The sequence below is a fragment of the Gymnoscopelus microlampas genome (genome assembly GCF_963454915.1).
Source record: "Gymnoscopelus microlampas genome assembly, chromosome: 21".
Classification (NCBI taxonomy): Eukaryota; Metazoa; Chordata; class Actinopteri; order Myctophiformes; family Myctophidae; genus Gymnoscopelus; species Gymnoscopelus microlampas.
In genome coordinates this window covers 9,615,485-9,627,597 of record NC_139958.1, presented here as the reverse complement: position 1 = coordinate 9,627,597, position 12,113 = coordinate 9,615,485, and the positions used below count along the sequence as shown (strand labels likewise).

The window sequence follows — 12,113 nt, the reverse complement described above, 5'->3', positions numbered from 1 at the left end:
TGTGCTTCCTTTATTATACGTACAAATTGCAGCAATGTTCAATCAAAAGTGCAACGAAGAGGCATAGATTAGAGGTCACTGGTCTGTTTTTTTATGTTTTGTTCGTCATACTGACTCTTCCTGACACTTCTTTGTCAAAGCAACCTGCTTTGAGGAGAGCTGCCAGTTCTGGGGTGAACTCCATGTCCTCCAAGACATCCTATTCAAACTCTGTCCTGGTCAGCTGTGGCAAACCGGTATCAATGGGGGCATACATTGCCTGGTGCGTCTGACCCCCAAGACTGCGGGAAATGATCGCAACCCTCTCATGAAATTGGCCGTCTACAGAAGCACAGTCTCCTGTGCACTCTGCATGTAGACTCCGATGACCTACAAGAAATGTATTGTCATATGTAGCAAAAACAGAGGTGTTTACACAATGAAAGTCGTACTTACAGTAGGCACCAGTGCAGGAATTTTACGGAGGCCATGAAGGCCATGGCCGCCGTTGCCCCTCGTTTTGGCCGTATGCCCTTGAAAGAACGACATACCCAAAGGCCTCAGTGATGCCCGCCCTGTGTGCCAGGACCCTGATTTCACCATTTTCCCCTTAGCTTTTTTACCTGTCAATATGTTTTTTTAGCCAACAAAAATTCACAATTGTCAATTGAATTCTGAAATTCTGCATTTATGTATTTTGCTGATAGTTAAGCTATGCATTTAAAATGAAATTGTTTTATTTGATGGCGTTGCTGCCCTGGCACTTGGCCTTTGTGCCCTCAAAAAATTGAGTACACCAAAGGCCAAGTGGCCTTGCCCCTAAAACAATGACATTCCAGGTCTGGGCACACTTAAAAAAACAAGTACATATCAAAAACAAATTAACCTTCCTGGAATCCTCTCCTGCTAGCCTCCCCCAGGTTGGCCATGAACACTGAGCGTGCCCCCTCAGTGATCTCCACTCTCTGCAGCAGGCTGTACAGGTAGGTTCCCTGCAGCTGGTTCATCGCTGCTATCTTTTGAACAACCACCATGTCAGCTGTGATGCTGACATCTGGAGAGGCCTCGGGGGAAAAGGTCCTGTATAGATGGATGGATTTATGGATTTATGTTTTGATTGATTGATTGAACGTATTTAAGTATGTATGTGTTGTTAATCCTGCAGTGGAATTCTTGTTGCACTATATGCAGTATACTATACATCATGCATCACTATACCAAGTACAGCAACACAGCAAATGATATCTACACAGTTACACATCAGTACAATACCTGCGTCAGTTCTTGCTCACGCCTCTTCCTCCGCTGGGCCCTCTTCTTCATCGTCTTCCTCTTGTGTTTTTTTTTTAAATTCTTTATCTGTTGAGGCGTGATGGGCCACTATCCTCACATGTAAAGAATGTCTGCAGTCCAACTTTTTCATGAACCTACGGAAAAAATCAAAGTGTCACAATTGAACATTAAAATGTATGTGTATAGTCTAGGTGGTTGTGGGGGTGCATGCCTTGCCATTTAACTCTTGCCCTATTCACCCGTTTCCTAGGCTGTGTGTTTTCCACTTCCTGTCGATTTGATCCAATGAAATCCAAGGAAACTGGTCAGATGTCCAATGATATCCAATGTAAGTGGAAACCACACAGCCTAGGAAACAGGTGAATAGTTGACGCCGCCGGGTGTGGCCGCCTGGCCCGATGGCTCATCTGAGAGCACCTGGGCCCGGTGCGGTGCCTCCTGGAGGCTATAAAAGCCCTGCCCTTGACAGTCACTGAGATCCTGAGGAGAACAAATGTGCTGACTTCACCAGCTCTACCCCCCCCCATTCTCCATGCCTTTATGATTATTATGTTGTTACTTTCCATCCACACGCCTTGCACCACACTATGCTCCACACATCCACATCTTCACTACTGATTCACTGACTCCACACTTCATAACCTCATGTTTGGTTCACCTTTCTTTAGTTACTGTCATTAGGCCTGATTCTTAATAAATACACCTTGTGTTACATTTTACCCTGGTCTCCTCCCCAATATTTGTCATGGCCAAGAGCCAGCTGTGACAAATGGGGGCTCGTTCCAAGTGAGTATTGTTAAAACTTTAAAGGTTTGTGAGGGCCTGGCTCGGGATTCCCCTTTTCTCTGTGTACACTACTGGACAACTTCATCAACAAGCTGTTGATGACATTTTAGTCCTGTTCTTAACCCATTGAGAGACCTGAGATCGATTCTACAAATGATTTCTACAGTTTTCTGAACAACTTTTTATTTCTATATCAGTGGTGTTCAAACCTTTTCATGTCAAGGTCCCCCAAAATGTATTTGGCCCGCGGACCCCCATCTCAAAATATGTTGTACCAGGACAGGGACCCCCCAGAAGCAAAGATTTGAGTTACAACATTTTGCTTTAAAAAAATCTATGTATTCAAAGATTTGCACACATTTTCACGATTTTTCAAAAAAATATAATTTCAGGGGATCCCCAGCAAAAGGAGTTAACATAGCGTCACAATCATTTTAACCACTTTAGCCATATTTTATGCTTTGGCTCATAGCACGTCACTTCGTGCCGCGCTATGAGCTTGTAGATCTGCTATTTTTTTACTCGAATCTTTGCTTCTGGGGGTCCCTGGCACAAAACATTTTCAGATGGTGGTCCGTGGCCAAATACAATTTGGGGGTCCTTGTGTTGAAAAAGTTTGAGAACTACTGCCCTAGAGTCTACTCTTCCATTGTGACATTTAGACCCTGGTTACAGGACACCTATACAGCATATCAAACTGGGGTTCCTTTAACATTAAAAAGGTTGAGGATAACTTTACCTAGACCACTGCAACATTATAATAACACATACATTTGTGATGTTGTGGAGGCTAGATGATAAAGCAAGGCACCAACATTGTGAGGGTTAGAGGTTTCATTCCCTCTGTTGGCAAGGCTTTAACACTGCCAGGGTCAGAGGTTCTATACCCTAGTCTGTAGTTCAGGGTATTGAGCAAGGCATTAACACTGTCAGGGTTAGAGGTTCTATTCCCTGTCTAGATCAAAGTGTAGAGTGAAAGCTGACACTCTATAAACTTCCAGGGTAAGGTAAGGGGTTTGAACCTTTTATAAATAGCCTACAGTACAGTATGTACCCATGGTGTGTGTAGAATGGAAACATTGCCCCAATAACAAATATGCTGCTATTCTCTACTTTTAGTTTTAGTTTTAGTTGCATGCTCATCTCCCTGACTGCAATACATCAACTAACCACAAGGTGGAGCACAAAGTCATTGAAAGTGAACACAGCCCACAGAAAAGAGGTGTAATCAGCCAGAGTAACTGAAAACACCTGTCAGTGTCATTTGGGCTACTGCCCTCTGTCTTGCGTTTACAGGTATGTATTTAACCACTTAAACCCTCCATTCTTTGTAAAATGGACCTGAATTACAATGTACTTGCTGTGCTCTTTTTTTTGTACCGCTACACAAAATGTCTTTGCCAAAAACAGCTTGTAGATCGGCTGTTTTTGGCAATTTCCCTCCGAATAAATACCCTCAGGGATGCTGGGGTTCCTTGAGGTGGTTCCAAATGGACCTGTACAGGTCTGTAACTCTTGAGAGTAAATATTACAAATGGAACCAAATGGACCCTTATGGGTTCATTTGGTTCCATTTGTATACTCTCTGAGTTATGGAGGTCCTCAAAAGTATAAAGTTTGAGAACCACTCAATCTACAGCCGGGGTTGTTTATTTGGGGTGCATTTCTCCTTTCCGACATGTCGCCTTTCCGACGTTGACGAACCCTATACCTAACCCTAACCCTAACCCTAACCGCACGCGGAAGCCACTAGTCGGAGTGGTGAGATGTCGGAATGGAGAGTGAACACCGTTTATTTGTGTTATTGAAAACATCTGACTCTAATTTCACCTTCAAATGAACTGCTAATCCTAGATGTTTACATGACGGTACTTTTGCCACTCACGTGTAATATTATTGGATAATTTCCCCCAATTTCCTTTGATTGATTGGTGTGTCTTTATCTAACTCTTGGGACTTGTGTGAAAATCAGTTTGAGATCATTGTTCATGTAGAAATGTATGCAGAACTATAGACAATTCCAAAGCGTTACATTTTTCTAGCACCATTGTAATCCCTAATCCAGGGGTCTTCAACAGGGGGTCCTCAGAGTTACTACAGGGGGTCCGCCAAATCATTGTGTGATTATTGTTTTTTTTTACCTTAACCACACTTGAACCCTATAGCATCCCTTTTCTGAGGAGAACTTTAGCCAAAAATAGCCGATCTACAAGCTCACAACGCCTTGCAGCGCGAGGCGTTGTGAGCTTGTAGATCGGCTATTTTTGGCAAAGACGTTTGGTGTAGAGGGAAAAAAGAGCAGACAGAGTAAAAAAAAAAGTCTAATCTGAAACACAATTTCATACAATATAGAGGGGGTCCCTGCTTCACCTCTCTCTCAGCTAGGGGGTCCTTGGCCTGAAAACGTTGAAGACCCCTGCCCTTATCTAATGTTTGCTGGACTGGTGGTTGCTGATGAGCCAGGCTCTTTACTTTATGGGGAATGAACAGCAGGTGGCGCAGTCTCCAATGTGTTCAGGTGTCTTGTGTTGTTCTGTAGACCGAGCTACTTCACTACTTCTGCAATATCATAAGAACGAGACACAGACAGAGTCATACTTTCCGCGGATACTGCAGTGGTGTATCTGTGTGGCTTCCTACTTTTTGCTTATATGGAGAGTCTAGTGGCTTATAATCACCAGAATTATGCAAGATATTTGTCACAATACAATATAGTGTTTTTCATGAGCTGGGGGTTCTCGGGATGTAAATAGGTTGATAACATAGTATAATCTACAGTGTCACCGTCTGTTGTCCTCTTAAGTCTGTGTTTTCCTAGTCTTGGAGAGCAAACAGAGTGTAAGATGTGCTCTCACCCACTCTGTTTGCTCTTTATGTAAATGATATGATTTAGCTCAGGAAATCAAGCAGGCTAATTTGGGTCTATCAATTGAAAATATTAATTTGAGTATTCTTTTATATGCTGATGACATTGCTCTGATGGCTGAAAATGTGTTAAATGTACAGAAAATGTTGGATATTGTGGGTCTATGGTGCAGTAAATGGAGACTTGCCATTAACAGAGAGAAAACTCAGATTATACATTTTAGAAGGAAAGCTGAACAGCAGAGTAACCATAGTTTTACTTTTGGATCAATGTGTTTGAGTTATGTCCCCTCATATAAATACTTAGGTTTTGTTTTTCATGAATTTATGAGTTTTTTCTGAGGGGAGGAAAGTATTGGCTGACTCAGCAGGTAGAGCATTAGGTGCCATATTAAGTAAAGTGAAAATGTGCCCTGATTTAGGTTTTGCTACATTTACCAAGCTTTTTGACTACATTTACCAAGCTTTTTGACTATTTCTTCCATTTTATTTTATGCAGCAGGTGTATGGGGCTTTGAGGAGGCCACCGAATGTAAAAATATTCAGAGTAGAGCTTTAAGGTGTTTTCTCGGGGTGCACAAGTATACCACGAAGTTGGCCATTGAAGGTGACACAGGTTGGGAAAGCTGCCTCATAAGGCAGAGATGTGAAATGATTAGACTGTGGAACCGCCTTACCCAACTGCCAGAAGAGAGGCTTACGAAAAGTATATTTAATTGGAATAGAAGATGTAATCATCCATGGACAAGAGAAGTCTCTTCAATATTTTCACTTTCTGATTTAAATGCATATTTTATGAACAACCTTCATTGTAACATAAATACGGTCAAACATAAATGATCAATATTACATCAGGAGCAATGGAGGGTGGACATTTGGAAAAAAGCAAAGTTAAGAAATTATGTTCAATATAAAGAGAATTATATCACTGAACCTTTTGTTGCATTCAATCTAAAGGTCTCTCTGTGCCCAGTTAAGATCTGGTGCATTACCTCTGGCAGTTGAGGTGGGTAGATATACTGGCATTCCTGAGGAGCAGCGATTGTGTGTTCTTTGTGACCTGGGAGTTGTGGAGGATGAGTTTCATTTTGTTTTTCACTGTCCACTGTACAATGATGTACGAAATTCTTTATTTGAAAAAATGCAGGATAAGAATCCAGATTTGTTTTGGATGTCTGAATGTTATATGTTAAGTTGGCTGTTCAATAAGGAAGTTTTTGTTTTAGGAAAATTCATAGAGAAAGCATGGCAGTTGAGGTGGAGGACGATGTACCCGTAACCCACAACTTGGACAATCAAAATGTTTATGTATTCTGTTTGTGGTGTATCTTGGTGTATGTACATTGTGTGAGTGTCTTATAAGCCCGTGCGGGCTGGGCATCATGTGGTGCAGGACACTATAATAAAAATCTATCTATCTGCACAGGATACATATTAAACAAGTTAAACTGGAAGTGGATGACACAAAGAGTGAGCAAACAAAATTGGAACTGGAACACGTTTATTTTGGAGCTGGAGAGACAGGGAGACTCCCGTTACTAAACAAACAATCTACAGCAATGATTACTATCAGAATACGGTGCTTTAACCTTTTAACAAAACACTTTTAGTTTTTAACCAAAAAATACTACTTAACCTGTCTTTAAGCTACAAAGACTCAACAACACAAGATGAAAATCTATGGTGAGACCAAAAGTTAAACAATTATGTATTTTTTATTTTTCAAACAATTATATTTATTTCCTTCATCTAATTTCACCTCACTTGTCTAAGTAATAGACAGGTTTCTGCTCACCTCGGCAGAAAGCAGCACTCATTACGGCATACGCAACACATCTTCTAGTTTGAGACAGACTCAGGGATCACCCATGTGTCGTGCCCAGTGGCACTTCTACTCCACTGCATCTCAGAGGCAAATATTGTACCTTTACTCCGCTACAATTATTTGAAAACTTTAGTTAGGGTGCGCTCCCACCGCACTTTTATTTTACCTCTGGGGCAGAATCTGCCAATGCTTTGTCAATGCAAATGCGTGGATTCCTGGTCTTGCGGATTTTTTCCAAGAATCCACGCATTTGCATTGACAAAGCATTGGCAGATTCTGCCCCAGAGGTAAAATAAAAGTGCGGTGGGAGCGCACCCTTACTAGTTATTTTGCAGATATAAATTATTATATTATAAAACATACATTAACCACTTTAGCCTTATTTTATACCATAGGCCATTTGAAAATAGCCGATCTACAAGCTCACAACGCGTCTCATCGTGACACGTTGTGTAGATCGGCTATTTTCAAACATTTTTGTACTTTTTCTTTTGGTACTTTTATGTATATTTTGATGCCAATACTTTTGTACTTTTACTCAAGTAACATTTTCAGCACATGCAGGCCTTTTACTTGTAAGGGCACAGTCACACCGCACTTTTATTTTACCTATGGGGCGGAATCAAATGCAATGCATCAGTCAATGCAAATGCGTGGATTCATGGTCTTGCGCATTTTTTCCAAGAATCAACGCATTTGCATTGACAAAGCATTGGCAGATTCCGCCCCAGAGGTAAAATGAAAGTGTGGTGGGGACGCGCCCTTACAGAGTATTTTTATATTGTGGTATTGCTACTTTTACTTAAGTAAAACATTTGAGTACTTTTTCCACCACTGTAGATAGGAGACAGGTTTCTGCTCAACTTGGCAGAAAGCAGCACTCATGACAGCATAATCCCCAATGCATCTTTATAGTTTGAGACAGACTCCAATGTGTCGTGCCCGTACAACTCTGTCCTTTCAGGTCCAACAACCAACAGGAATGTGAGGGAGAGAATAATCATATCTAGTATGTACATGTCCACACAGCACTGAGAAGAGGTGGAATCAGCCAGAGTAACTGAAATGGATACAAGAAGAGTGGGCACCTCGATGTAAAATGTGTGATTTTGTCCAACATTTTGAGAAATAAAATATTTGAGTAACGTAAAGTGTACACGATTTGATGCACAGTATATCATTATCAGACTTAAATTCACCCTTCAACTTCTTGTTCATGCCCAAAATGATTGGATATACCGGTTTTGTAAAAATTTGTAGCAATTGTAGAAATATTAGCCCTTAATTGTGAAATTTCATGTTGAAATGTTCTAATCATGTATACTTTACATTACCTGAGACCTGAAGCCGATTCTACATGTCTCCTAAATCCCAACAGTTTTCTGAAAAATGCAAGTTTCTATATCAGTGGTGCTCAATCTTTTTCATGTCAAGGACCCCCAAAATTATATGTATTTGGCCGCGGACCCCCATCAAAATATTTTGTTCCAGGGACCCCCAGAAGCAAAGATTTTTAGCTCAAATCTAAAAAAGACGCAGTTCCAGGTCTTAATGGGTTAAGACCATTTCCAAATATTTAATTTTTTGGCATTTTGGACCAAATAATAGTCAATGTTACATTGTGGTGCCCACTCTGCCTTAGTGCCCACTCTTCCTGTTTACACTGAATTAAAACACCTGTATGAGTGTTTTTTAGGGTGTATTTGTCTCCTGCCCTGTGTCTTGTGTTCTGTCTCAGGTATGTAGTTAACCCGTTCAATCCGGGAAAGCATCTGTGTGTCATTTTAGATTTCAAGCTCATATACTGTACAGTGTACAAGCTCATAGCGCGGCACCCTGTGCAATTTTTGTTTAAAAAAAGCCTAAAAGGCAAACAGTAATGTAATATTATTCAGTGGCATATTTCCAGTGGTGTAAAGTAGCTATGTATGTACATATACTCAAGTACTGTACTTAAGTCAAAAAAAATAAATAACACAAATGAACCCCTAAGCCCTATTTTTATACCTATGGTTATTTGAAAATAGCAGATCTACAAGCTCACAATGCGATGCGTAGCTTGTAGATCTGCTATTTTCAAACATTTTAGTACTTTTACTTTTGATGCTTTAAGTATATTTTGATGCCAATACTTTTGTACTTTTACTCGAGTAGCATTTTGAACACAGGCCTTTCACTTGTAACATAAGTATTTTATGTATTTGTATATTGTGGTATTGATGCTTTTACTTGAGTAAAACATTTGAGTACCTTTTCCACCACTGCATATTTCTAGATGAGTGGATGCCAAGTCTTTCCACCACCAGGTCCTGTCGGCCAAAGCTTGGGGTTGTTTTAACCCATTGTTTTTATCAGCTGTTCCCAGTTCTTGGAACGCAAACCCTGTGTCCCTGTGCAAACCCTGTGTCCCTGGGCATTGTGCCAGGAAATGTGCACTATGAGGCCTGGTTCCTTTGGGAGGATATATTATCCATAGTAGGATATCCGATATTGTTTTTTTATCCTTTGCATGGTAGCAGTGACCGCCACAGATTGCTCTTCCATGTGCGACCGCTCAATGTTGTCATTGGCGGCAGTTCACCATAGATCTGATGTTGTGTTCGTTTTTTTTAACACATAATTCGAGTCTTGTTACTGTATGTGTCCAGACACGGTTCCTTCTTAATATAGTCCATGTTTCAGCGCCATACAACACGGTGCTTTCAACCAGTGGTGGAAAGTAACGAAGTACATTTACTTCATTACTGCACTTAATGTACAATTTTAAGGTATTTGTACTTTACTTGAGTATTCCAATTTACTTCTACTCCTAAGTAAAACATGTGAGTAGGGGAGACCGGGGACAAAAGTAACAGGGGGCAAAAGTAACACACTTAATAATTCTAATTAGGAACAAGCTAGAGGGGTGAGACTTCTTGTGCACATGCTCAGTAGGGTCCTCTCTCTGCCTATGGAAGGATAGAATGATCATTTCATCTCAGCAGAAGTTTTCAACAAAAAACTGATTTTGAGGTGTAAACGTACATTTTTTTAGTGTACAGTATTTTCCTTCTGCTGTCTAAAGATAAGATGTCAGCTGATTTAAACTTAGATTAATTGTATCTCTATGTTATTGGTCACAAATTAACATCAGCAGCCTATGCTAGTATAGGTGTTTCTAGCTAGAAAATGTGATTTTATCATGGTTGACCCATCGGGGGCAATTGTAACAAAGTGACCGGGGTCAATTGTAACAATGTGTTTTCAATGCAAGCAGATTTTGTGTCTGGGATTACATACTTTTATGCTAGTAAATTAACATATTTCACTAAATGTCACTACATTTCAAAGTAAAAATACATTTAAATAAAAAAATTACATACATGTGAAAAAACAAAATTGAAAAATAAATAATTTGAATAAAAATACAAAATAATTGTAATTATGTATATAAAACATTTGTAAGTATAAATGTTAAATTATAACAAATACATATTACTTAGTGATGTGCTTTTATTTTAGATAAAGTGTGTTAATATGACTTATTTTTACAGTGTTACAATTGCCCCCAACCACTGTTACAACTGCCCCCGTCACGGGGGCAATCGTAACACTGTGACTCATTGCATTCAAATTAATATTTTAGTCTTGTCCTTATTAGTGAAAGCTTAAAAATGATATTATTAATTAGGGCACATATGTGTTTCTTATAGCAAAAGATGACTAGGATATTTCAAGTAGTCTGTGAATTATGAAGGCAAATACAAAAAGTGTTACTTTCGTCCCCGGTCTCCCCTACTTTTTCCGCCACTGCTTTCAACACAGGCCCTGAAAAAAAGGTGTCCCTGGTGGTAGCAGTTGATATGCCAGATTGCTATAGATTCAGAGAAGTTTGTTACAGGCGTTCCATGCTTGTCCCTTTCTGGCAAGAAAGGTCTATCTGCTGTTAGCGACATATGAGCCAAGATGTGATAAGCTTTAATATGTGATCCGTTCATTGGAGTAATGGGTCGGGTGGGTACGATCCTCATTCATGACCAGGTTTTCCTTGTGTCTAACATAAGTTCTATATGAGCCTTCAGCCTCATATTCCTCAAAGATCTTGACAATACATGGGCAACTGGCGGCCTGGGGGCCACATTCGGCCCCCCACCTTCACTTAATGCGGCCCGCAGGTTAATATCAGAATACTGATATATTATTGATTTAAGCTGTTACAAACATGTAAACATAATATATTAGTAGCTTAATGAATAGTATTAAAATATATTTATGTTATTTGTAATTAAGTTCATAAAGTTAACATAAGTATAACTAAATGCATTTGAAATTAAATAAAAAATTTAGTTTTCAGGATTCCAATAAATAAATAGCAAAAATAGCAGATCGTGTCGTGTTTTGAGCTTGTAGATCGGCTATTTTTGCTACTTTTGTGTGACAGAATGGCGAAGTATGGCATTAATTTACGAAAAAAGTTAAAATACGGAGATAAGAGGTGTCTGCCCGACAGTATATATGCAATGTGGCCCTCTGGAGTCAAGTGTGGAAATATGATGGCCCTCTCCATCATCAAAGTTGCCCACCCCTGATCTTGACAGTGCCTGACTGCTGTAATTTGTCGGGTGGAAAACGTGTACTGTATGTCCAAAACATATTATTATTTGAAAAAAAAAAAACATTTTAAAATAATAATGAAAATAGCCGATCTACAAGCTTGCAAATGCGACACGTTGTGAGCTTGTGGATCGGCTATTTTCACTACCTTTGTGGGACACTCTTGTATGATGAAGTAGGGCATTAGCTTACGAGAAAAGACAACAATCTGAAACATGGAGATGCGAGGTTTCCGCCCCAACAGCAACGATATTATGTTGTATTTTAAGGTGTTTTTTTTAAAGGTATTTTAAGGCTGCTCTCTTGGCCAGGTCTTGCTTGTAAAAGAGATTTCTGATCTCAATGAGACATCCTGGTAAAATAAGCTCTGAATGTTTTTTTTGGGAGCAAATTAATGTGTTTTTGATAAGGAGTGCATCCCTCCTACAGTACATCCTCTGTGTTCTGCTGAGTCTGCCCTCAGTTTGGTTGCTCTCACGCCTGCCATTGGTGATGACATCATGCTGTTCCCATGCCTTGGATGCAGTGGTGGAAAGTAACTAAGTACATTTACTTAAGTACAATTCTGAGGTATTTATACTTTTCTTGAGTATTTCCAATTTCCAATACTTTTACTTTTTTTTTACTACTCCACTACAATTATTTGAAAACTTTAGTTATTAGTTACTTTGCAGATATAAACTATGATATAATGAAACAAATGATTAAAAATCTGCTATTTTTGAATAGCCAAAAGTATAAAATAATGGTTAAAGCTAAACAATCTAAAATG

The 12,113-nt window shown here is 39.6% G+C and overlaps 1 long non-coding RNA gene across 1 annotated transcript in view; it reads right to left on the bottom strand.

The window, feature by feature from the left end:
* LOC311037530 overlaps positions 1-12,113 on the bottom strand; it is a 439,052-nt gene that overhangs the window by 360,736 nt on the left and 66,203 nt on the right. The gene's annotated exons all lie outside the window — the stretch shown is intronic.